Raw genomic sequence first — 27,387 nt, 5'->3', positions numbered from 1 at the left:
CTCCAACACATGTGACATGGACAAATCAGACACCACAATCTGTTTCCATGGCCCTATGAGCAGCACAGATTTGGAAGTATCAGTACCCAGCAAGCCCAAACATTTTAATGAGCCGCGCCCCACTGGAATGACAGAACCCTTCCGCAGAAGCTGCCTCCCCCTCAGGACACCACCCTGCATCTAGTCACCACCACATGAGCCCTAAGTGTGGAATGCAGTTTCCAAGTTGCATTCGGAGTCCAGGAGAAACGGGGCTAAGTGGAGAGCAGGGAGTCATGGCAGTCTAGAGAAAGATGGAGTATATTGGAGGAACACCAACTGAGGCAGGAAGTGGGCAGGGAATGGGGTAAGGGGCAAAAGCTGAAAGGCAGATGTAATCAGTCCGGCAACCTTGCAACAATATTTGAAAGTGTAAAGTCATTCTGAGTTCCACAACCAGGAACATCTTCAGATGCTGAAATAGCTTTTGCCAAATGCCAACTTGGAAAAATTGTTTTTCCTCTGGCTCATGAAGAGAGACTAACCATTTATGCATTTATAAAGAGAAATACGACCTCCCAGGGTATACAAGCATCCACTTTGGGTCTGGCATACTTTCTACCTATAAGCTAGTTTTGCTCTGTCAGCAAATATTTACTTTCCCAGAGAGCGTCGAGATCCCTGAGAAGAAGTCTCTGCCCTCAAATAGCTTTCGGTCTGGTGTGGGAACAGGCAGGAATATAGATGATTATGAGCAGCACAGTGTGGACTGTGTGGACACAATGTGGACTGTGGCCTTTTATCTAGAAGTAGTGACCAGTACACTGCAAAAACACATGGCAGTGGACCCTAGCCCGGCTGGCGATGGGGGTTTCGGGGTGCTAATTAGTTATCATGGAATTGACAGTTTAGCTGAGACCTCAAGGGTGAATAGAAGTGAGCCAGAAAAAGTGAGAGGAAGTTCAGGTACAAAGTCTCTGCATACAAAGAGGCAAGAGAAGGGGCACAGTCAGTGCCTGGCTGAGATCAGAGCATGGTGCCTATATTAATTAATTTTATCCTCAAACTCCATGCAGGTGCTGCTATTAGCCCCAGCTGACAAATGAGGAAACTGAGGCACGGAGATGATCACTGACTTTCCCAAGGTCCCCCACCTAGTGAGTGGCTGTAAGAAGTTCAAAATGACTGGAGCATATTGGGGAAGGAGTGGGAGGCACAGGCTGCCCAGAGATTTAAAAGCAAGCAGAGGCCAGATCTCACCTCAAATTAGGAATTTACAAGCATCTAAGCAACCCCTGGAGGGGGTCTGAGGTAGTGATGCTAGGAGCCGATGTGAGCTCTGCAGAGCTCACACATGTGCGGTGCAGAAAATGTACTGGAGATAAGTGAGGTTGGTGGCGGGAAATCAGCCATCTCATGAGAGATGATGGTGGCCTGAGTTAGGGGAGTGGCAGTGAGGATGATGGGAACTAGGGCTCCTGGGACCTGTGGTAAGTATAATCGACAGAACAATAGCTGCTGGAACGGGACAGGAGGAAGAGAGGGAGGCATGGAGGCCGACTGCCAGGCTCCTGGCTTGGGTTCTGCACAGATGGTGGGGCCACCAGAATTCTCTGAGATCCTAGAATAACAACAAGACTGGCTCTGTTCCTCGACTATTTAATGGCACCAGGATGGACACCTAGAAGAATACATCTGCCCTAGAACTAGCACTGCCCACGTGGCCAGAATGTTCCCAGACACAGGCTCCTTCTCCTTTCTCAGTGTTTGGGAGAACAGGGCCAGTGCTGGTGTCTCTAAGTCCTCCTGGTCTGTGTCTCTGGACAATTTCTTTTTTAACAGGGCCTGGCTTTGGTCATCCCAAGAGGGATGTGAAACTCCAGGAGACTTGATAAGAATGAGCAGATATACACAGCTGCTTCTAGACTTTTCTGTCTTCACCCAACATGCCAAATTCTTTCTTGAACCCAAATCAGGTTTGGTCCCAGGCATATTTTCCCAACATGTGGTTTTAAGTGAAATTTAGTCTGTCCATTTCTGATTCTTCTACACTTAACTCATTCACATGGTGTAAAGAAACAACTACTTGACATCCAGGAAAACTTCCCGGACATTTTATGACATTTTAAAGCCTCCTTTTCTTTTGTATAGGAAGCAATAATTTGCCAAGTATAAACAAACTCTCTCCAAGATGTTTGAATCTGATTTTAAATGTTTTCTCTGATGAAAGTAAGGGAAGAGGAAACAAGGGATCAGGGAGGAGAAGAAAGCGTAATGAAAGAAGGAACACAGTTTGGGTATTCAAATAAAACCAAAGCACTAAAAAAATAAAAAATAATAATAAAATAAAATAATAATAAATAATAATAAAATAAAATAAAAAGAAGTACAGGAACCAGCGATGTGATAAGAAATACTAGAGTTACCACTGGCTTGCCACATTCCCACCCCATTAGCCTTACGTTCCTCCACAGAAGGCACTTGAAGATGCTAAGAACAAATATACTGAGTAATAAGATTTCCACTTTGTGGCTATTTCCAACTATTGTAATATCTACAAATCACCTGAATGTCCTGAATGAATCACTGCTTCTCATGTTTTGGTCCCATAGTCTGCCATAATAAAGAAATCAGTAGATACTTAAATCATTTATGATTATTTTTATTTGGACAATTTCTCCTCTTCTTGGGAAAGAAACCCTAAAAGTCAAACAGAAACAGTCATTTTTTTATGACTGCTGACACATCTGGGGTTATGAGAGAAGTCTGCATTCTTTCCCTTCCTTCGGCCAACACTTCAGAGAGCTTGCTTTCAGACTTCTGCACTGTGCTCTTCTCTTCTTTCTAGAACAGTTTAGCCTCTCCTCTCTCCTCTTCTGCCAAGCCGTCGCCCAGGGCCCACCTCTTTATAAACAGTTCTGAGAAGCCAGGGGTCAGAGCAGGCGAAAGTCTGTCCAAGGAGGCACTCACAGATGACAAAATTTAGAGAGAAATGTATGCTACAAAGAAAGCAAAAGATGCCCACTGCTCTCAGCTCCAGCCCTTCCCTGATAGGTCCCCAGTGTTCAGTGTTCAGAGTGCACTGATAGGTCCCCAGTGAGGGAAGAAGTTGATGATGAATTCATCTGGGCTGATTTGCAAAGAACAATCATTGATTACTCTGGGCTTGTTAACTCAGTATCCTCTAGACGAAATGTAACAAAAGATTACAGGGTGAACCAGCTGAAGCCACTGTAACCAGAGGCGCTGTCCATACATCAGAACACCGTCAAAAGACAGCAGGGCAGGAGGCAGTCCAAGCAGGATGCCATCTGCCACCTCAATTGCTCCATCTTGTTTTTTGTCTTATCAGAGGAGGTGGCTTGCTCGAGGCTGTGACTTACTGCTGTTATCAGCATTACTGAAGACTTTCTCCCTGCCTTCCTCTTCTCTCCCTTCCCCTGTTAGAAAAGAAACACTAATGTGGCAGGGGATTCTTTCAGACTAAGGAAGCACTGTCACCATTTTTGTTTGTCTGTGGTATTTATTTGTTAATTTGTGCCTAGCCCTTTCCATATAGAATTTGAAGTGGTGACAAGAAAACCAGAAAACCGAGACTATAAATAAAAAATACCAGAACCAAGGAAATATGAATTGGATTGGGAGGTATAGGCTTCCAGCTCAAGGTGGCAGCCTGAGACCCACCCACCCATCATCTTCTGTCCCTCCCTAGAACCTCTAAAATAGAAATGCAGAGGGACAGAAATGAACACACCTACATAGCCGCTATGTCATATGGAGACTCTAACGAGCTAGAATTGAGCTCATGTTGACATAGTTCTAAAGCCTTTGAGCCTTCCACCATGCTCCTGGCCCGGTGCGAGGGAGGGGAAAGCTAATTGGCTCGAATAAAGAGAAAGCTTATGCACATTCCCACAGGGAATCGTGCCTTCCGGCACCAAGCCAGACAGCAAGCCATGCTGACATTTGCCTCTTTCTTTCTGGCCAGAGGAAGAGGAAGGTTGTCTCTACGCAAATTGAAACAGGCTTCATTAAATAGTACCATTGTACTGAACTGAACATGTGGCATAAATTCCACCAAGAGACCCAAAGTCAAGTCACCATCAAGTTTTTTCCTGAGAGATCCAGCAACCAAGATTTTCCCTGGAGACGTTGAAAGGGAGCAGTTTGTGAACAACTGGGAAAACAACACCAAACAACCCACAGTTGCCACAGAGAAGGGATGGAAATCGAAGCCCAATTCCAGACCATTCCACATATTAGACTGTCTTCAGGCTAACTAGAGTGATCCAAATCTGTCATCTATAAGACCAGTTTCCTCTTCTGTAAGTGACCATAATATTACCCATCCCATGGAGATATTGTGGAGCTTAAGTAAATAATGCATAATACATTTTAGAACAGTACCTGCCATATGGAAAGTATTCTATAAGCAGCTTTTATCATTATTATTCTTTCTATACAATATTTACAATTTTTATTTTTAATTAAAATAAATATTAATTAAAGGGCTATAGGTAAAGAACAGTATTTGCTTGAATGTTTGTGTGTTTATTTGTTTGTCTGACATGGAAGATGAAGCCTAATTGACAATCAGACTTAACATAGTGCCTGGAGCCGGGCAGCTGCACTGTAAACTTTTGTTGATTGAATAAGTGACATAAAAAAATATTATTAGGTTTCTGGAAATAAGAACAGTAAATTAATAAAGTAAGAGAAATAACTCTGAAAACTAGGACAGGTATATAAACAAGCAATTGGCAAATTCAGACATGGTACCAAAAGATCTTCATGAAATTCTCCCAAACTAGCTCAGTCAGCCATAATGATGTGAATAGAGTTAGGTCAGACATGGTGCTAAATAAAACCAATTAGGCTGATTAACTGCGGTGAGTCACGGTAGAGTGATAGCTATTATGTCAATATAGGTTGGCAAGAAGCAGCTGTACTCTAATTGTGGCATGTAAGATCTCAATGGCATCATAAGTTTACAAATAAGTATAAGTAAACACATTTACATAGTACTGAAAAAACAATTTCTTTTAAAAGACCCTTAAAAAAACCCCACAGTACTGAAAGCTTCTCTAAAGATTTTTTAAATAAAATGGCAACAGCATCCTCTTGAAAAGAGCCATAAGAACACATCACCTTAATAGTGACTAAAAGGCCAAATATTTTATATTTCTAAAGTAATAAAGCAACTGAAAACTTGTTGATATAGTTCTCACACTTGATAAGAATACTAACAAAATCTGTACTTAAAAAGTTTGTAGTTCGGAGAGAGGAGTTTTTTTAAAAAGTACTAGAGCTTTCTATTCCAACTTATTCCTGTCTATGTTTCCACAGGTTGCTCAGCCAATAGGAAGCATCGTATTGCAATGAGTTAGCCTAAATTCATCTTCCAAACCATCCAGTGAGGGGGTTTTATCAGAATCATCTGGAAGGCTTTTTTTAATAGCTATGCCAAGATCTCACCTGCAGAAACCCATTTTCATTAATCCAAGAGGACCCAGGCATGGAATTTTTAACAGATCCCCAGATCTGAGAATGACTGCTCCAACCTGTACAACTATATCAATATATGCCAAAGATAAGGCCCTAGAAAGCATGTCTAAACTGGCACATCATAAACAATTTTAAGCTTCACTATCCAATACAGTAGCCACTGACCACATGTAGCATTTAAGCACTTAAAATACAGTCAGTGTTACTGAGAAACCAAATGTTTTATTTTATTGTACTAAATTTAAGTTTAAAGACTGATGCTCAATTTAATTATTAGAAAATGTTTAAGTACGTTTGAAATAGCTTGGGTATGTTAATCTATTTTCTCAACCATAAATTTTGTGAACTCTAATACAGATCAAGTGTTTCTGGTAAAGTTAATGCCTGAATTGAGACACGCCAGAAGTATTAAATGCACATTGGATTTCACAGACTTCATACAAAAAATAATGTGAATATCTCATTGATAATTTTTATGTTGACTTCATGTTAAAATAATATGTTTGATATATTTGGTTAAATAAAATATATTATCGAAATTAATGTCACTTGTTCCTTTTTACTTTATTAACATAGCTACTAAAAAATTTTAAATTATATGTGTATGTTCCAAGGAAAATAAGCAACTTGTAGGCAACTATAACAAAAGACACACAGAAACTAAGCATCATGTGAATAGTAACCAACACAATAATAGCTGAATCAGACTAATATTTTAGACTCTAGAATTATCAGACACAGAATATAAGTTTTGTATTTAAAGAAATAAGAGAAATTAAAATATGAACGACAAATAAAAAACTTTTTAAATGAGTAAGCATAATTACAAAAGACCCAAATAGAACTTCTAGAAATGAAAATCATGGCAATTGAAAGTAAAACCTCAACAAAAAAATGAGACACAGCCAAATGGAAAATCAGTGAATGGAAAGACAGATACAAATAAATTATCCAAAACGTAATGCTGAAAAACACGTTTGACAAATACGAACCTAACATTAAGAAACATGGCAGATAGAGTAAGAAGTTTAACAAATATTTAAATCAGAATACCAGAAAGAAATGTCAGAGAAAATGGGCGAAAGGTAATAGTTCATGAGAAAATAATGGGCTGGAATTTTCCAGACTTATTTAAAGCCATTAAGCTTCAGAACCAGGAATCATAACAAATCTCAAGCAAGATAAACTTCACGAAACATAAAAGAATGGCAGAAAACCAAAAGAAAAGAGGGCCCATGAAAAGCAACCCTCAAATGAAAATAAAAATACAGCTTATCAAAACTTGTGGGGTGCAGCAAAAGCAATGCTTAGAGGAACTTCATGGCATTTAAAGCATGTATTTAGAAAAGAAGACATTTCCCATAATGAACAGTGAAGTAAAAGAAAATTTTCTAAACTATTTCAGATGTAACCATGGTAAAAGAAAGACTGAATTATATTTGCTATTCCCTCTATAGAAAATAATATTACAAAATCATTGCCACATGAACAGGTGCTCACTGTACTGCCAGAAATGTAAGCAAAATTATAGAGATATATCAGACAGTTATAAGTGGCTCCTACTTCACTAGAAGCCTCTTCTCTGAATAGACCACAACTCTGCCCAGTCCAGCAATTAAGAGTGTCAGAAAACTCCGCCAACAGCTCTCCTCTACACCCCTGAAAGTGCACACCTTGGCCAAGAGCCTGGTGGTGACTGGGCTCTGGAGAAACGTGTATAACATGGGGGAGGAGCTTTCACACTGTTATATTTGCCTAAGGCTCAGAGTGTAGCCTGTGAGAAATGCCTAGGGAGCTGCCTTTCTATGCTGCTGGGGACCAAAGAGCATCATTATCTGATTCCTAGACTCCAATAAAAATAAAGCCAGAAAACAGTTTGGACGTCTTTAACAAAGCTGTTTCAAAACACAAAATTGAATGTGATGGGGTGTCATAACACATCCATCGGCAGGTCCTCACTGAGCATCCATGGGGAACCAAGGTCTGGATTAAGGCTTTTGGAGCCATCATTAATGAATTGTCCAGTTCTTCAAACTGAAAGGACCTTCTCAGAGTTTTCCAGACAAGCTAAGTTAATACAGCTTTTGGGCATTGCTTTGGAACAGAGGATGAGAATTCAGGTCCTAGAGGCTCTCGGCATCCTTTATGTTGGCAGCTCTGGGTTCTGAGTTCAAACTGGAAGCCTCAGGTTCACATCCTCACAGCTCCAAGTACAGCAGAAAAGCAATACTTGTTTATAAGTTGTTCAACCAAAACTCCTGATATGAACCCTTTTGGACCTGATTCGTTTATGGGTCAACCACCCATTCCTAAAACAATTACTGTGACCAGGAGGGTGCCACATTCCTACCACTTCTGGCTCCTTCTATAGAGAGAATATATGGAGCTAGAAACAGTCTCATAAATTCTAAGTCCTAGAATGTTTCCCTCTATATGGAAACTTGACTCAACTTTGTTTCAGTTTATAGATTTGTTTTCCAAATAAAACTGAAAGCAGAGCCTCTCTATCTAGAATAATGCAGAGGAGTAGGTTCCTAGAAACAACTCCCAGGTGGCTGATGCCATTAAGGACAAAAGAAGCTTCAGGAACCCCTGCTCTATGACCACCATGTGGAACCCTCTATTTCCCCAGCCCACAGACCAGCCTTCCCGAAGTGTCCTTCACTTATTAATGGATCCCCATTCCCCACCAAAAAAATCTACGATTCCCTGGTTAAGTCTGAGAAGTTTTTGGCTCAATAACATCAAAGAGTTACTCTTGCTTACAGGATATTTCAGAGGATATTTAGAATTCAAATGTGTATTTGGAGTCTCCAGAGGAAAACACAACATGCAGAATTCTCCAAACCTATTTGACCATGAACCTTTTGGAGCATCTCTTTGGACAGATATTCCCTGGAACAAACTCAGGGACATGTTGCTCTAGAGGAAACAGTTCATCTTCTGACCCAGCCCCACCTTGCCCTGCCCATCATTTTAACTGAGATCATAAAGCAGTAAAAGGTTACTGAGGAAGGTTGGTTTTTGTCTCTTCATCTCCTCTCTGGGATGTTTATGAATGAATATAAAAACACAGAGATACACCCCATCAAATCCCTAGCTTTTCAAAAGAAACCCTTTCTTCACCCAACCTGTTACATAGTCACTGGAATTAAATTGCAAAAACCCTGCACTAACTCCAGTTCTGGTGGGAGGAGAGACCACTGATGGGCTACACCGAGGAGGTTTTTGGCCTCTGCGGGAACTCGCGTTCACCTCTGGCAAACCTCTGTCTGCAGCTGCAGAAGATCAAGTCAGGTTCACATCTGTTCCCCAGACACCCGACACCCCACCCCAGCTTCCCCGTCCAACAAAGCCTGGCCAGGTTTTCACATTTAATTCCTCTAGGGCCCATGGCTCATCTCCTCCCTTCTTGCTCCTATGAAATCTCAGAGATCAAAGCAGCAAGTTAGCTGAAGCTTTGTTTGCTCAGCATTCAGCAGAACACCTTAAATTCCCAGCTTGAAAGGAGGCTGAAAGAAGGTCAAACATACTCTATTGTTGAGAAACTTAAAAACAGCAAGACATGACCAAAGTATTAGCAGAGGAACCTCCATAATTTCTCTGGTCTTCAGGGTCCTGTGCAATTAGAGACTTTTCCCCCCAGCAAATTAATAAAAGAATCTGATGGGAAGGCAGCCAGAATTTTCCTTGGAGGTCACTCTGAGTTGACTCAGGCAACGCACTGATTTTGAGATGGAAATTGGGAGCTACTGCCACAATCCAATGGTCAGCCTCAAATTAAAATAAGGTATAAGAGGTTCATTCTGCATTACTCTTGTAAGCCATTCAGCCCATGTTCTGGACTGTTCCTCCTCCCCCTGGCCTAGTCTACAAAATTTTATGGCATTTAAGAACTGAAAGGTCATCTAGTCTGGAGATTTTCAAAGTGTTTGACCACAGAAAACATTTTCTTCCAAACAATATATTAAACAGGAGCCCAATATAAAGTAGATAGAGTTGGGGACACTGTGGGGTGGTATGTTGGGCAAAGCCTGGACTTCCGCCTACTCAGCCACCCCCTTTGCCATGTGGCTTTGGACTCTCACAGTTTGAAAAGTCCCTGATAAATGCAACCCTTTCAGTTTACACAAATGCTTGAGACCAGAGATGCAAATGGAGCTGCCAGAGTCTCACATGCTCCAAATCTTTAAGTTCTCATTGAGAGTCTGCACCTTTGATCTTCACATTAAAAAAAAAAAAAAAAAAAATCTCCAAGGTGGTCAGTCTACTTTCAAAATGCCTCTTTCCTGTTCTCACCATCACTACCTCTCCTCCTGGGAAACACCTGGGTCCCCTGGCACCTGCCCCACCAACTCCTATCCCCCCAGCTTTTCAGTTGCTAGATCCTGTTTCCAAAATTCAGTTAATCACCAGAATCACCTTGGAGCTTATTAAAAATATAGGGCCCAGCACTAGACCTAGTGAGTCAAAATTCCCAGAGGTGGGTACTGGAATCTGTGGCTTAGATAAGCACTCAGAATGGTTTCATTGAATGGCCAGCTTTGGAACGCATTGTGCTACATTTAAGTTGTGTTCCATATTCACCACCAAAGTTAAAGCATTCTCACATTTAATCACAGCCTCGTTGCTATAGGATCATGACTTCATATAACTTTCTCTGGACATCCTTTTGGGATTGGCAGAGGGTGAGTCTCTGCAAGACTTTTCACTCATGTATTCTAAAATAGTAACCACAGACTTGTACAAATATTTATCTATAAGAAGTGTGTGTTGCTGCACTTAAAAAAAAAAGAAATGTTCAACAATGAAGAGACTGATTTAATAAATATTGGTATATATATGTAATGTACATTTACTAAGAAATAATGTTTAGTAGATTAATAACATGTAAATATGTTCACAATATATGTAACACAAACAACACGTTATAAGAACAAATGTATAGTAGGATTCTATTTTTTCATGTTCATAAAAAACCTGGAAATACATGCAAGACAAAGTTAGCATTATCTCTCGAATGGTGGTACGGTTAATGGCACTGTTTAGTTCCTTACTTGCATTTCTTTTAATCTTTCAAAATTTCTATGGAGAACATAAATTTTGGAATCTACAAAAAAAAACAAAAGTCACCTTAAAACAATTTTTCGGACAGGGAAAAAAGGCAATAGATAGGATCAAAATGATGATTCAAGATATTAACTACTTACACTCTTGCCTGTAACTCTTAAGATGATAAAAAATAGTTTTGTTATTTTTGTTATTATTGTTCTTAGAATAAATTCACAAAATCTCTGGAAAACAGGAAGACTCACCATCCATAGACTAGACACAGTAAGAAATTTCTGGAATAGAGAAAGCAGTGTTCTGAAATCCCTAGATGCTTAAGGAAAGCAATCATTTGAAGGATGAGGATCAAAATAAAATCTCCTCATACATAAAAAAGGAAGACTTTTAATATGAGAGAAAAGTTAAGATGTTTGAAGAATTGATCTAAGAAGTCTAACTTCTGGTCACTAGGAGGAAAAAAAAACAGAGAAAATAGGGAAAGGAGGAAAATCAGAAAACAGAGAAAAAGTGCTCAACAGAAGAAAAGCATGAGCATTCAGATTAAAATAGCCTGCATGTTCAACAAAGTGAATAATATAATAACAAAAATATTGATCTCTTTCAGAGCGAGGCCCTGGGCTAAGTGGTCTATGTGCAGTATGTATTTTAATTCTCATAGGAAACCTGAGTTTGGAACCATCATTTTTTTTATTTTATAAATGAGGCAACTGATTAGAGATACTAAAAACACTTGCCAAAGTTCACACACCACCTACCTGGCACATAAAATAGTCTCCCTTCCTTAGTTAATAATCTTAATAGCCAAGTGGAGTTTACATTTGCAAGATTGTTTCTATAATATATAGATTGGTATGAAATAATAATAGTCTCCTTCTGTTGCAGGAAAAATGTTCTTTCCTTTGTTTACGGCCTGGTGAATTCTTAAGCATGTAGCAAATCAACACTGGATAGCTCTGGAAGACAGGATGCTTGCTCACAGCTGTGCCATCACCAAGGGACTCTGGGAGAAAGGCCTTGAGCTAGCTGCGCATGGCAATGCAAAGAGACCATCTGCGTGATGCCAGCTCTCGCTCTGACTGCAAATAGCAGGAACTAATACCTGGTCGACCTTAACTGGATCACTTAACCTTTCTGAGACTGCGAAGATAATACAATGCAATGAAATAATTTAGTAAAACAGCCTCATGCATAGCATATAGAAAGTCACTGAGGAAAATAAGTATTCACTTAGCAAATAAGTGATGTGCTTAGTGAATTCAGTTAGTAAGTTGTGTGAAGAGGCAATCTGTTCCTGTCGGCACCGATATCAAAAGGTAACGTTTTCTCCTGGATTCAATTTTCTTTCAGAATGCAGAGATTAATCCATTGATCATGGAATCTACACTGTGGGAAGGATGAGAGGGGCAGAGAAAGGTAGAAAGAGGCAGGAGAAAGGAGGAGAGAATGGGGGAGGGAAGGAGAGGAGAGACAGGGAAGAAGTTACAGACTAATAATACGCCAAATATTTCCACAGCACCTCCTGGGTGTAGGCACTGCTCTAAGTGCCTCGTGTGTACTCCCTCATTTAATCCTCACAATAACCTTATGAGTCAGGGAATCATGTTATGTCCATTTCACAGATTGGTACATTGAGGTGCAGAGTAGTTAAGTAACCTACCCAAAATGCACAAAGAGCCAGAACTTAAAGCCCTTCTCTCTAGCTCCAGTGCCCAGGTCCTTTGCTACTACATCACTCTGCCCCTCAGGAAAAATGGAATATGAAGAAACTTCCTAGTTCTTCCATTGTTCTCCTGGGAGATGGACTGCACAACCAATTAGGGTCTCGCTCCTTTGTCTGCTCAATCGCAACTCTGACCACACTTTATTGGAAACCTCAGCTCACTGGTCTACCTCCCGTGAAACCAGTTCCCCGAGGACAGAAATGCATCTTCCATCTGTGAGTCAGAGTTGCCATATCCTCACACCTGACATTCATCAGACATTCATCAGCGGGGCTGTCCTGGGATCTGGGGGCATGAGAGTACCAGCGCTGCATTTCTGGGAGGCTGGTATGTTTGGAATTGTCTTGTTATTCTGACAGAAACTTCTAGCTTTTCCAGCTGCTCTGGGGAGTCACCATTTGACAATGCAACACGCCTGCTCCCCAGTACTGACACAGATGCTGCCATTCTCCAGGACAGTCCTGATTTCATGAAGCTGACGTTTTCTCAATCAAAGCAATTTCCTAAGTGTTCAAGAGTTATAACTGTGTTTTATTAAATCAATACAATAATTTTTATATAAACTCACAAGTCAGAGAAAATCCTTTAATGTCTCACAGATCTCTCTCAGCCAGTTTTCTAACAATCTTAAGGAGTGATCTTAAGTCAGTAAAGACAAATATGTATATATTTTATATATTTATTTTACATATAAATATAAAATATATACTTAGACAGAGAGCAATGGAAAACACATTTTAAATGTTTTTCTTTTTAATTAAAGAAGTATTATAAATAGAAAAAAGTAGAAAATGCCAATAAGCAAAAAGGGAAGGAAAAAAATACCCTGCCAGAAATAACTACCTTCAGTATTTTAATGTATACTCTTCCAGATTTTTCTCTATACACATGCATTTCTACAAAAATGTGATTATACATACTGTTTTTAACCTGTTTTTTCCCCCTTAAAGTTGTGAATAACATCATCCTAGCTTTCCATGCTTTTTATCATTGCTCTGAGTGTACTTTATTGGAACTTTCCATCATTTTTTATGACTTCAAAGTATTCTATAAAATGAATGAGTACTATTTACTTTACCAATCCCCTACTCCTGGACATTAGACAATTCTGATTTTTTGCTCTTAGAAAAAATTCCTTACTTAATTCTCTCAACAGTTTAAACAAATAGCACTCATCTAAAAGAAAGGAGCTCAAAAAATACACTATCAGCAGTGGTCTGAAATCATGTGGGATCCACTTTTGTCCTAAATTTTGTTTTGTATCTGGATTTTTTATTTTTAGATTCGTCCTTTCCTGTCACCAAACCATTCATCTATCCAAACATTCCCTCTCTTGATCCTTATACCCCTTCCTAGCTACTCATCTACCAGTTTCTCTGAAACAACTTTTCCTTTCTCTTTTGTTAAGTCCATTTCCGCTATCTCCTTTCTTTTACTTTCATCCATTCACTCTTTGTCCTATGGACTCATACCATCCTTTGAAGCCTACTGTACAAAAGACACATGCCAGGATCAAAGGGTGAAGATGCCACATCTTGAGCCCCAAAGGAACTCAGAATCTAATTGGAGATGCAAGGTACATATACGCAGTGGCATGCCAGTAAATTGGCTCTCTGAGGGGGAAAAAACCTTGATGTGTGTGTGCATGTGTGCATGCGTGTATGTGTGTTTGCCAATTTCTACACTATAAAATAGTCCCACCACTGCCAAGCTACTAACGTGACATTGCTGAGACCAGAGGTGGGAAGAGATGCACATAAACCAGCTCCAGGACATGACTGCATGTGCATGAAAAGCTAAAATACATGCATACGTGTGCATACATGTGTGTATATACATGTATGTATATGCATATATACGCATACTTATATGTATTTTAGTATGTATGTAAATATAACCAAACAAGACAACCACAGCAGATATTTCTGAGTAGGCAATCATGTCATCATTATCATCACTGTCTTCATCAGAAACATTTATCGAGCATTGACAATATATCCTGCCCTGTGTTCATGCTTTATATACATTACTTTGCAACACACTCCTAAGAAGAGGTATCATTATTACTGCCATAATTTTACCCTTGCAAAACTGGAGTCTCAAAAGAGGAAATAATTTGCCCATGTTCGTTCAACGCAGTGAGCGTTGAAGCCAAAGCCTATCTGATGCCAGAGCCCAGGCTCTGACGACTGCCCTCTCCTGTCACTTCTTGCCAGAGATCTAGGCCTCAGGGCTCCAGACTGTGGATTCCCAAGGGTAGACTGACCATGAGTCCAAAGGGGTGGATTGGAGTTTCCTGTCAAGCCATGTGACCAAGCTTGCATCCCCATTACACCATTTCTCCAGTACACCATGAAGGCTGTACTGTTAGTAACACCCAAAGTTGCCCTTCAAATTATGATACAATTCTCTCTTTATTTAGTTACCTTCTCTTTCCTACCAAGAGTCTTCTTAAGTGTTTTTGTTTGTTTTTTTAACTATAGCTTTCTTATGCCTGTTTACATTTCTCTCCTGGATTCTTTTTTTATTATTATTTCTATCTCCCTATCAATATTCATTGATAATTCTTCATTATAAAAACCTGAGAGACAAAGAACTGGTATAACTAGAAGGAATGAATATCTATAAAGAGACAGATGAAAGGTCAAAGGAGATGGCCACATTACGATGTGTCAGCAGGATAAGGTTGCCATTCATAAGGCACACACGTGTGAATAAAGGGTAATGTCATTGTAGGAATTTTGCAATAATTCTCCCATTCCTTGGCCCTGGGGAGTCTGAGTCTAGTTCTGGGGAGTCTGAGTCTAGTTCCACAAGAGAAGGACTTAAGAAAATTGGACAGAATTCAGCAGAACACCACAAATATGATTAAAGAATTGAAAAAGGAGACCAACAATGGCAGGCTAAACACACCAGGAATCTTCCTGCTGATGTAGAAGGCTGAAGGGAGAATGAAAAATCATTTTCCATTGAAGACAGGAATGAGGAATTAATATTTCTTGAGTATTTACCATGTGCTTGGCACTGTGTTTGGCACTTTATGTACATTAGCTCAAATAACTTACAGTTACCCTTCAAAGTAGGCTTTATTAATCCCCAGGCTTTCATATGGGTAATGTGGTGTCTGCAGGGAGCTGGGAGCTTGTTCCAGGCCACATAGCAAACACATGTAGATTCAGAAGGCAAACCCTTGTCTCCTGGACTCTAAAGCCTGTATCTTTTCCACTTTAAAGACTGCCTCCTGTTGAGAGGACAGTTTCTCAACTGTGGCACTACTGACTTATGGAACCAGATAATTCCTTATTGTAGGGCTCTTCTGTACACTGTAGGATGTTTAGCAGCAACCCTGGGCACTACCCACCCTCATGCATCCCAACCCTCATGAGCTGTAACAACCAAAATATATCTCTACACATCACCAGTGTTCCAGGGCAGAGGAGCAAAATCACCTCTAGTTAAGAACCACTGAGGTAGTAAGGAAAGTTCATACCATATCTAGTACCCACTGCTCTCCATTTCCCATAAGAAGTTTTTTAAGGAGTCATTTTGGTCAGAAATAAGTAAGAACATATTGACTGTGTAAGCTATTAACTTTGGCATGTTTTCCTTTACAAAATGGTGGGCTTCCCGGAGAATGAACAAGATAACCTGTAACTGGTGAACTGGTATTGATTGGGCCAATTGAGTGACAAGTAAAAAACAGAAGCTGTGATAAGCCTGGCCCCCTGACTCTTGTATAAAATGGCTGATGAATCCCAAATGAGGGATTTCAAGGACAATAGAGGATCTATGGAGACTTTGAAGACCTGCTCCTGTAAAACAGCTAATCGAGGGGTCTGGCTTTCCTATTTCATTGCTTTTTTGAATAGGGCAGGCGCTAGCTGTTTGGTGGACAATTATCCAGTCCCAAGACTGTGGGAGAAGCTATTGGAAGCCGTTTCCACACCCAGACAAGCAGCACAAAACATCAGCAGGTCAACAGCATTGCTATTAACTAGCAAAGGCAGAGAGGAGATAAATGGTTTGAGGCACTCCCCTGCATTTGCCAGGACCCTGTGAATCTCTTCCTTGGGTCATTCTTGGCCAGAGTGGTCTTCCCTGATAATGTTACAGGTTCCTGCTGTCCCCACACCGAGGCCTGTGTCTGGACTAGTGGGAGGCCAGAGCAGGAAGTACAGTGATCGAGTCACTCTGGTGGGGGCGGGAGGCGGGGGTCGGCCCCTCTGAAAGGTACGCTCTCTTATTTTTTCTTACAGCTCAGAAGCCCTGCCTCTAAGCAACCAGGCTTCCTCTGAAGCCACCGCACACATGGCAAACCTCTTCTCCCCACCCAGACCAGCATGGTTCCTTCCAGCAAATCAGGCCTCAGGGCCTCTGTGTTTACATTCTGACCCATGGCTGAGGTCTATTTTCTCTCCCCTGGCTGTGACCCTACCTCCCAGCATCCCTGCCATCTGTCTGTTGACTTTTCTCCTTCCTGTCTTCTCACATTTGCTCTGTCTTCTCCATCAGTAAATGGCATTTCTTGGGGTATGAGGGAGGCCACAGACCACAGGTATGTGTCCTGTCTCTGCCGGGCCATGGCCCATTCCAGTCAAAGGCAGATGCCTGTGGTACCCTGTCCTAGTGGGCAGGGAGGAACACGGCCTGGTGTGTGGTCAAAGGAAACTGTGCTTCTTCCTGGCTGCGTGTTTGGGTGGCAGCTCTCTCGTTTCTCGCTATTTTTACTTCAGAAAAATTGCTTCTCCTGTCTGGGGTTCCTGCCCTGCCGAGGGAAACAAGGTGATATGGGACCATCAAGTGATCTGAGCCCACAGGGTCCTGGGTTCAAGTCCTGTGCTGTCCCTACCATTCCTCCTCTGGAAAGTGGGGATGCAACATGAGGGAAGTGAGGACAGCACAGCCTCCCAATTTGGCTCTTGTTAGAATGAGGTGGCCAAGCCAGTGCCACTCCTTAATGCCAGCTGCCTTCCCACCCCACCCTTAGGGCCTGAACCACAGGAAAAAGCAACAGGGACCCTCGTTACTCATGCTAACATGTGACCTGCCACTCCCAATGCCCAGGAAGAGAGGCTCCATGTCAACTTCTATGTTCTGGATTTCTGTTTCTTAACAAAAACACCTTGTTACATTTTGTATTGAACAGTAAGATCCTCTTTTAAACAAAAAATATAGGTATATCAATTTGTAAATTAGAGTAGGGAGCGGTGACTGGGGAAGAAATGCTCTTATTTGTGACAAGAATAGCTACCCTTTGAGCACTTACTAGATGCCAGACATAGGCTAAGTGCTTTACACATTTTCATCATATTCTTTCAGCTGTGAAGAAGAGACTATTGAGAATTCATTGGCTCAGGTGACCCAAAGGCCCAGGAGTGGTCCTGGCACAACTCAACCCTAAAGTATAAACAGTGAACGGTGTCATCTGGTGCTGTCCTTCTATCTCTTTACCTCTCTCTGTCTCTGTTTCTGTATGTCTCTATCTCTGTGTGTGTTTCTCTCAGTTTCTTCCTCTTTCTCTGTCTCTCTCTGTGTCTCCATCTCTCTGCGTATCTTTATTTCTATCTCTTTCTCTGTGTCTCTCTCATATGCTCAGAGGTATATATGTGACATGGGTGTTTCACAGAGCTTTTGAGTCCGAGTTATCATCTGGGATTTCTTTCAGGCTGCATCTGCTTCCAGAACTGTGTGCAAACAGTAATATCCAAAGCTCAGAAAAGAAGAGGCCAAAACATTTTTGTCTGACCTGAAAAGCCAGAATGTGTCAAAGGAAGTCATAAAAAGGAAGGAAGAACAAATTATCAGGCCTGGTCACAGCCACAGGAAGCCTCTCAGAACACGCTGTAATAAAACCAGTCCCTTCATATGCAGCTTTCCAAACACCATGCTTGGTCTAACGGGAGAACATGCAGTCCTGGGTTCAAGTCCTGGCTCTACAGCTTTCTACTGTGTGATTCTGAGTAAATTACTTAACTTCTCTGAGCCACAGTTCCCTTCACTGCAAAATAGGACTAATAATTCCTACTATGGAATAGTGTACTGAGGATTAAACTCATGTGAAACCTTTAGCATGGTACCTGGCATATAATAAGGGTCCACTCAGTGGTGATGGTACTGGTGGTGGTGATAATGGTGGTGGCAGAGATGCTGGTGATGATGGCAGTGGTGGTAGTCATGTCACAGGTGGTGGTAACAGTGGTGATATGAAGACGGCAGGGTTGTATGTGGTAACCGTGATGGTGATGGTGACCGCAATGCATGTAGTGAAGGGACAGTGGAAGCAGTGGTTCAGATGTTGCTAGTGGAGGTGGTGGCGATGGAATCTGCCTGCTCGTTCCTATGCTTTCTACAACCTACACGCACGTTAGGAAAACTAGGCACATCAAGGTCCAAGTGTCCCTGCCTTTCAGACACACTTCTCCCTAAGAAATTTCCAGAATCACCATTCAGCATTTCAGTCCCATCAGCCTCTCCCATAGTAACTGAGTATGGGTAGCCCCATCTTGGTAAATATGAAGCCAGGTTCAGGGCTGGGTCTGGGAGTACCACCATGAAAAGACACACGCATTCTCTCACCTTTCACTCATTCCTGTCCCTTCCCTTTCCTGCCTCCTAAGTGCTAAGCTTTCCAAGCCCAGTGGGGTTTCCTTGCCGGCTCCCTGACTTGTCTCCCTATCTGCCTTTCTGCTCTGAAGACCTGATTTCTTGGTTTCTGTTGTACTTGAGATCTCGCTTTAGGAAAATCCAAAGTGAACAACAAATACAGATTTTTCTCCTTAAAACAAACCAAGAACTTCCTCCTGCTTTGCTCCAATGTTATTGAGAGGAAATTCCTCAACATTCAGAGAACAAGCTCTAAAAACCAAGGTGAGCCTCATCACTGCCAAACCAAATTCTCGGAAGCACTGAGAATTGAGTGAGAAATTTTTAAAGACAATATTAGCCTAGAGTTCAATTCACCCTTAAATGAGCTGAAGGTTCTTGAAAGAGAGAGGGAGAGATGCTATCCCATCAGGTTTTACAGAAAACATATTGTCTATGGAAATCTCAAAAAGTATAATATGAGGGGAGGAAACATCAGATCCAGAACCAGAAGCCTGGGTTTAAGCCCTGGCCCGTTAGTAGCCCAGTCTTTCCAAGCCCCAATTTCCACATCTGCAAACCTGGAATAAGCGTGAAACTGGCCTTCCTTGGGAAAAGGCACTGGTTTTTACACAGTGAAGAGCTCTACAAAGATAAGCCCTTTTTATTCTTCTGAATCATTCTAGAGCATCATTCTAGAAGAATCAAACTTTCAACCTTCAGGGCAGGGCTGTCCCAGTACAATGTCCCTGACCCTACCTCATTATGTTTTTAAGTCCCCTTCTGAAAACCTAAGTTGTAATGAGGTCAGTGATAAACAACCTTGAAAGAGGGTTAGAGCAGGCCCACACATTGCATTGGATTGTGGTCTATGATGAGTTTATTAACAGAAGTTTCTGGTGCATTGAGGTTACGGAAGCAGCAAACACTTTGCAGGGTAACTTGCATATATATGCATCTTCCTGGGTTGGCAGTCTTTCCCGGGGAACTTTACAAGAAAACAAGGAATGGAGTAATCTATCTTTGGGAGCCAAAACCTCTAGAACAGAAGCACATGGAAGTCAGGAAAGGAAGTTGAAACTCATGACAGATTTAGCAGCCTGGATTGAATGCCCAGCTGAGCTCAAGCAGAGTGTGAAGAGGTGACAACAGGTACTGCAAATGTGCTCCTGCCAGTCCTTCCTTTTCTTCCTAAACTGCACACTCAAAGCCTACGCTGCCAAGTCTACATCATCTTGCAGATTAAATGAGATGAAGCGCAATGCCTGACCCCAAGTAGCACCAGACAGATGTTGGCTGCTGACTTTTGTCAGTATGGCTTTTGTTCTGCCCCTTGATCATAAGGTCTGTGTCCTGGATGGGAGCCCAGGTTGAAGGTGGACGGTAAAGCAATCAACCAGTGTCTCATGAACACCTGTGTGGCCAAACATCCTGCCAATATGTGGAAGGCATCAGGTACTCCCCTAAGCCCCACACCTTAGAGACTCTACAGGTTCAAAAGAGGCTGGAGAAATCACTGAAAAGAAAAGAGTCTGCAGAGAAAGCCAATTCTGCAGAGAGCAGGATACTCAGCAACCTGAGGAAGAGTGTGAACATCACTCACCCAAGTTCACAGTGAGCTTGGCAGCAAGCATAGGCTTACATTTGGGAAGAACGAATGAATGAATCTTACTGCATGCACTGTCACCTGTATGTGTCAGACCAAAATGAAATTATCAAAATCAGTGAATAAAGCATAGAGCACCAAGTAGGTACAAGTACACTGGCTAAGTGGGACTGGGCAAGCAATTTAATTTCTCATTGCTCAGTGTCTTTACTAGTATAATCGGGGACCTTGTGATAGCTCCGTCACAAGGTTGCCGTGGGGATTAAACAAGGTAATTCACGCAAAGCACTTAGGACAAAGCCAGGAACAAAGCAAGAATGAACAAATGGTAGCTATCATCATTATCACTATTCAGCTGAATCAAAAGAATGGAGCAGCCAGAGCTGAAGCAGTGAAATGTGGACACTGCCTGCCTGTAAGCCATGGACTCTGCGACAGACCTAATGAAAAGGGTCAAGTTAGCAGGCTCCCTCATAGTGCCTCCTTCGCTGTTATAACAAAGAGGTGCAATGGATAGATTTGTAATAGTCCCTTTTGTTTCAAGCCTCCATGAATGGAAGGCAATAATCAAATGTCTCCTGATGGGCACGTCATATATGTACATATATATGTATATATATGTGTATGTGTGTGTATACATATATATACGCATACATATATATACATATATACACATACATATATATACACATACACACATACACACACACACACACACACACACACACACACACACACACACGAGAGAGAGAGAGAGAGAGAGAGTGTCAGTCCCTGGCATCCTACATGTGTTGTTGCTACTTGTGCTCTGTTTGCATGTCTTTCCATCACTCTGTCTGGGCAAATTTGATATCCTCATCAGCTGGAAAACAAACGCCTGTGATCTCAAGTCTTTGGAAGGTCAGCTCGAGAAGCAGCATATTCCTAGCAACAGTTGCCAGGGAAGATTATGAGAGTGGACTCAACTCCCAATGGGGATAAAGATATGGAGGGCTATATAATTGGCATTTGTTTGAGTGGGGCGGTTGGTGGGTTGCCACTTTGAAGGGCGTATGTAATCTCTCTAGTTAGCATGCCGTTCATTCCCTTTATTAGGGGTTCTGGCTTGCCTTTTTGTTTTATTTGATATCATGTTATTGTCTTAAAATATTAGAACTAAACAGTATCCAGTCCAAAGTTTCCTAAGCCTATTAGACCCAACATCCCATTTTTACAGCAAATATTTTGCAATATCTCCTTTGTTACTATAGATGTATAACCTACCAAAGTACATAATTTTAAAAATAAGTATAATATCCTATAATATAAATGAGAAATTAGGTAACTTATAACAGGATAAATTTCAAATTGTGCACAAATATGCTTAGAAGACCTGATGAACAATCAGATGCTTATATGTAGTTCTGATATGCTATCCAGGTTTATTCTTTCTAGATGATGCTTTTAAATACGAGCTAAATGAGAACATTTACACTAGGTACAGAATCCCCAAGGATGCAATGCCTGCAAGTGCAGAGTAAGAGTGCTGCACGGGCAACTCCAGCACTAGGAATGGCACTGTCACCAGTGACATGATTTTTCAAAGTGATAAACAATTGGTAAAGCGATAAACAAGACAGAGTGCATGCATTCTTCCATTTCCCTAGTACCTGCCTTTCTAGAAAATTTAGTGTATATTAAAACCATAAAGCAGTGGTTTGATTTTATGTGTTAAAGAGTTGGTTCAAAGCCCAGGTGATTAAAAACAACTTTTTTGAAGAAAAAAAAAGTTGGAAGGACAAGACTCCAGATGCTTGTGCACAACAAGCATCACTCCCTGGTCTCCAACCATTAATGCCAGTGTAACCCTGCCTCATTGTTGTGACAAACAAAATGTCCCCACAAATTTTCAAAATGTTCCCTAGGAATACCAGTGATCTAGTCCAATCCCATTCATTATAAAGGTAGGTATGCTGAGGTTCAGGGAGAGAGAAAAAGTGATTTGTACAAGGGAAAGCCAAGGTGAAATGCAGACTCTCCTAACTCTCAGATGAAGGATTAGGACACTTAGCTGAAATCCCGTGGCTCCCCTTCTCTCCCTGGATGCATAAGCATCAAGCTATGGGGTGTGCTGACATTATCTACAGTTCTATTTTTCTCCTTCTCAGTCCAGTTTCAAAATTAACCTTAATTTCCAATCGCCAATAATTTCTTATCATAAACTAAGTTGTGAGCTATTTCAAAAATCTGCTTTCAGCAGAAAGGCATTGTTCTTGGAGAAAAGAGTCTTTTCTCCACCTGGTGATTATTTCACTTGGGCTGGATCACAATAGAGTTCATCAATGCCCAGCCAGTGGAGGCAGATAGATAAAGACCATGCGGCAGGACACAGTAAAGTTTTTATTTCTGTATTGTTCTAATTTTAGTATATGTGCTGCTGAAGCAATCACAAGAGTTTTTATTTCAGTTTACACGTAAAGTATAAGAGTTTTATCATCTGATTTTTTAAAATTATTAAATGCCATATATTCATGTTATTGTTATTATTGAGACATTAATTGATTGACGCATGTCCAAACACCATGTCCAGGAAGTTAAGGAACTGGAAACTAGACACCAAGGGAGGAGGAGGAGAAGGCAGAGTTGATGGGAGAGAAAGGCAAGCTCAAATTTGGAGGTGCCCATAAGACCTCCAGGTGGAAATGCCCAGCAGACCTTTGGCAATGTGACCCTAGCTCTGCAAAAAAGGGGCTTGGCTGCAGGCCCATATTTGGGGGTCATAATGAAGGAGAAGAGAGTTCATATTAAGTTAAACTAAATTAAATCATCCCTGAAATATGTGGAGTAGGAAAAAAACAGGTTAAGGATAGAACACTTAGGAAAGCCCATGTCTGAGGGCGGATAGGGGCAGAATGCCAAGAAAAGATGGGAAGGAACAAGCAGGACAAAAATGTGGCCAGGTGTTAATCAAAAAAGAAGGGGCACCAAGGCCACAGCCTGGTGCTAAAGGTTTTACAACATACACCACCTTGTTTAACACTCAAAATGATACTAACAATGAGGGAATAGTATAATACCCCAATTGATACTTGAGGAAACCACAGCAGAGAAGGGTGACTTGCTCACATATGCACAGCTCATAAGAGGCATAAGTAGAATTTGAAACCAAGTAGTCTGAACGCAAAGAGTATACTTTGACCTCCGCTAAACTAAACTAAGTACTAAAAATTGTGCCTTGGATCTAGCATTCAAACAAAATGCTGAAAAAAAAACAGAGTTTTTCAGGGCGATGGTGCCTGGTGAGCAAGTCAGACCTAGGGAAGCACCGAGGACGAAGGCCAGCTCCGCCGCTCTCCACTGGCACGAGTCTGACCCTCGTGCGGTCCTCAGCACAAGCGTGAAGGTGGAAAATTTCTCATTATGGATTACACTGTATTGTCAATAAAGCACAAATTACTCCCCAACAGATCTTTCCAGACAAATGAGTAAATGGATGAACAGAGAAAACATGTGTTCAGTCTATCATACAGACTCAGTGAATTCACTATTAAAATGTGGAAAGCAAAACTGATTGTATCGCTGACAATGGTAATTTCTCGCTCCTATCCTTAGCAGCCTGGTCATCCACATAAACCAGCAATGCCCACACTCTTAGGAAGCATTCTGGCAGGTAGGAAGCACTCCAACTCCGCCCCACAAAAGAAAACCAAACCTGGAACATGGTCCAAGCCATCCTGCCTCAGTGGTCCAGGCCATCCTCCAAGAATGGTTTCCTGCCATATTGAATGAAACTATCCTTACAGAAAGAGGTGAAATTCATTGTCCTGAACTTTGAGGGAGACTTTGCCAATCTCTTCCAGTAGATCTGGGAAGGGCCCAGGCATATGCACTTTTAGCTATCATCCCAGGTAATTTCTAAGCAAGTGGTCCCAGAAGGAGCCCTGAGAAACACAACTGAGTGGTCATGCTTGGCTGGTCTCTAAGAAGGAAGGAGACAGATGCAGGAAACGAGAATAGAGAGAAAAGGGCCTTTTATTCTTGGAGGCTAAGAGATTAGGGAACAGGGGATCCAAAGAGTCAGAGGTCCAGCTGCTTCTTAGAAAGGGCACTCTGATCAATGGCTGACTCTCCTACCAAACCATAAGCCCAGGGATCTGTGCCTGTTGCTGATGTACGGCTACCCGAATGTTTAGCACATGGTATGTTTAACACAGTACTTCTTGAATGAATGATTAGTGTAGGAATAAATGAATATATGAATAGTGGCACTGTAGTGGATGGCTTGAAAGAGGCTGAGGGCCTGAAAGGCTCTTACTGTGGTCTGAGCATGGGATAAGGGCCTGTGCACAGCAGGAGAGTGAGAATGGAGAGGTGCAGAATTAACACTCATTCTGGCATATTTGAAGCCAAAGAGACCCCACAGTGCTCCTTTGGAGGCATTTCCATATTTCTGGCATATTCGAGAATGTCTACAAATCTAAAAAACTTATGAGACATAGTCAAGACTGAACTGTATTGCAAAGCTAGTCCTCCACCCCACCTCAACCCTGGGAAATATTATTCTCCAAGTACAGACAGCTGGGCAGTGGGATGGAACTCCTGCTTTATCCAGACCAGAACACACCCAGCCCAAGCAGGCACGTTCCTAGCTCATTCCAGCTAGAGGTTTCATTCTGGGTTTGGCAGTCATTTTGGGGTTTTTGTGTCCTAAAGACATTTAACTCTGTACTTAATTTAGGTTTAATAGGCAGCTATTATATTAAATAGAGACCAGCTGAACTGATTATTTAAGACATAGTTATGGTTGTTTAACAACTATGTGGTTTGACTGCTACATCTCAATAAAGGTTTTCCAGTACTCGGCTATTATTACAGCTTTGTATTCAGTAACTGTCCCCACCTAGCCACTGCCCTCTCTTTAACTATTGCCTGAGAGCCCAGAAGCTCCCAGGTCTGCTTCTTCCCGCAGTCCCCAGACTGCTGAGTGTCTGAGAATCATGAGTATCCACAGAGACCAGGAAACTGGAGCTGAGACCACGTGTGGCTGTGCTGGAGGGTCTGGTCCTGCTGACAAGGAGCAGGCTCGTGGCTGCACGCCAGCTCCAGCCCTAAACGGCCTGTCAGCAGGATTCAGGACTTGCCTCCCAATGGCAGTATGGCTTTGCTGGGAAACTCAGGCCACAGCTGAGCCCAGGAGGTGACTCAGGCACTTGGGACTCCTCTAGGAGAAGAAAATCTGTATGTAACAAAGAGAACTAGGAGGAAAACTGAAAGTTTGGGGTCTGCTGACTTTGACTACAACTAGCTTTGACATGCTAAAGCCTGAGACAAATTTACGGGAAGAGGGTCTTCCTGTGAGCTTATCACAAGCCAAGATACTGAGCATCAGAAACACATTTTTAAATCTGAGCCTCCATATAGAAAGAAAGGAAAGGAAAGAAAGGGAAGATGGAAGGGAAGAGGGAAGGGAAGAGGGAAGGGAAGAGGGAAGGGAAGAGGGAAGGGAAGAGGGAAGGGAAGAGGGAAGNGCCCAGGAAACATTAGGATAATGATGCTACAGTAGCATCTTTTTCCTTCGCTGTCCAAAGAGAATCACAGTCTAAACTGAATTGATAGGTAGAACAGTGAAGGAAGTCATTAAAAAGACAGACTTCACCAAGAGCTTTTCCAATGAAGAAAATCAGACTTTTGGAGGCAATTTCTCAAATGGGGTTTATTTCAGGACTTGGCAATGATCAAGTAAAGCCTTTGGGAAGTGCAGCTTTCTGAAGGACTGGGGACAAATCGGAGGCCAAATTGGAATTATTTACACTTATCAGGGTGGGCCTAGCATGGATGACTTAAACCAATGAGCCCACCAGTCTCCATCTCCACTAACCTCTCAGGGCATACTTCTTAGCACACTCACTTAATGACCCAAGTTTAGTTGCATTTTCTGTTCAGAAAACACTTTATGCCCAAAATCCTTACTTAAATTTGACCCAAATATCCTACTCTGCATGTGTTTTTTTTTTTTAAGTTATTTTAGCTAAGGCAACTTGTAACTCAAACCATACTTACTAATTTTTGCTAGAAAGTTATTGACTGATTTGAGTCAAAAAGTTGGTTTTAGCCAGTTCTAGCCTAAGTAATATGTGCCTTTACATCCTCCTCGTGTTACAAACACAGCACTGTTGTCCATCACAGACCCCCAGCTCTCAAAATGCAAGTGTTCACCATAAATTCAGAGAGAAAAGACTGGCCTGAGTGTCTGCTTCACCCCAGCCCATGTTCCCAGACAACTCACAGGCATCTCAGTCTGTGTATATCTCCCCAAAGGCCTGCTCTACAGACCTGCCAACAGCTGAAAGTTATAAATAGGACAGTTAGGGAGGATGGGGGATAGAGAAGCAAAATTTAATATGAATTCAGATGCAATGAGCCAAGAAAGTTCTTTGGAGGGACAAAGAAGGGAAATATCAGCAGTGTACTTCTAAAGCCAAACAGAATGGTTCATATTAGCTTCACCAATTAAACCTGTTGGTCGCAGGGGGTGACTATCAAAGAGAACCTGAGAGATTAGTCTAACTCAATGGCATTACTTGGGAAATGTCACTTTCTTGGATAATATCTGATCCAGGTTAGTGGCCTAGTGTGGGGGGCAGAGGGGCGGTGCGCACCTGTAGGCCTCTCCAGAATGGGAATTCCACAGGGCACCTGAACCTTGGCACACTGGCACACAATGAACTTGAAGCATGGCCTCATGACCAGGGGTGTTTGTTGGGGTGACTGATTAACATCCATCTCCCCACCTGGATCCTAAGGTCCATCTCTGTCCTGCTTGTTATTGAATTCCCAGTGCCTCCTACAGTGCCTGGTGTAGATACCACTATTCCATACCGTCTCTGCGTGGCCTGGCCAGCCTCTGCACCAAAGCACGGGCTTCAGTCCCCCAACCTCTCGCTT

Source organism: Pteropus medius, unplaced genomic scaffold, assembly GCF_902729225.1.
Source record: "Pteropus medius unplaced genomic scaffold, Ma_sr-lr_union100, whole genome shotgun sequence".
Lineage (NCBI taxonomy): Eukaryota > Metazoa > Chordata > Mammalia > Chiroptera > Pteropodidae > Pteropus > Pteropus medius.
Note: the sequence above shows the minus strand (reverse complement) of the source record.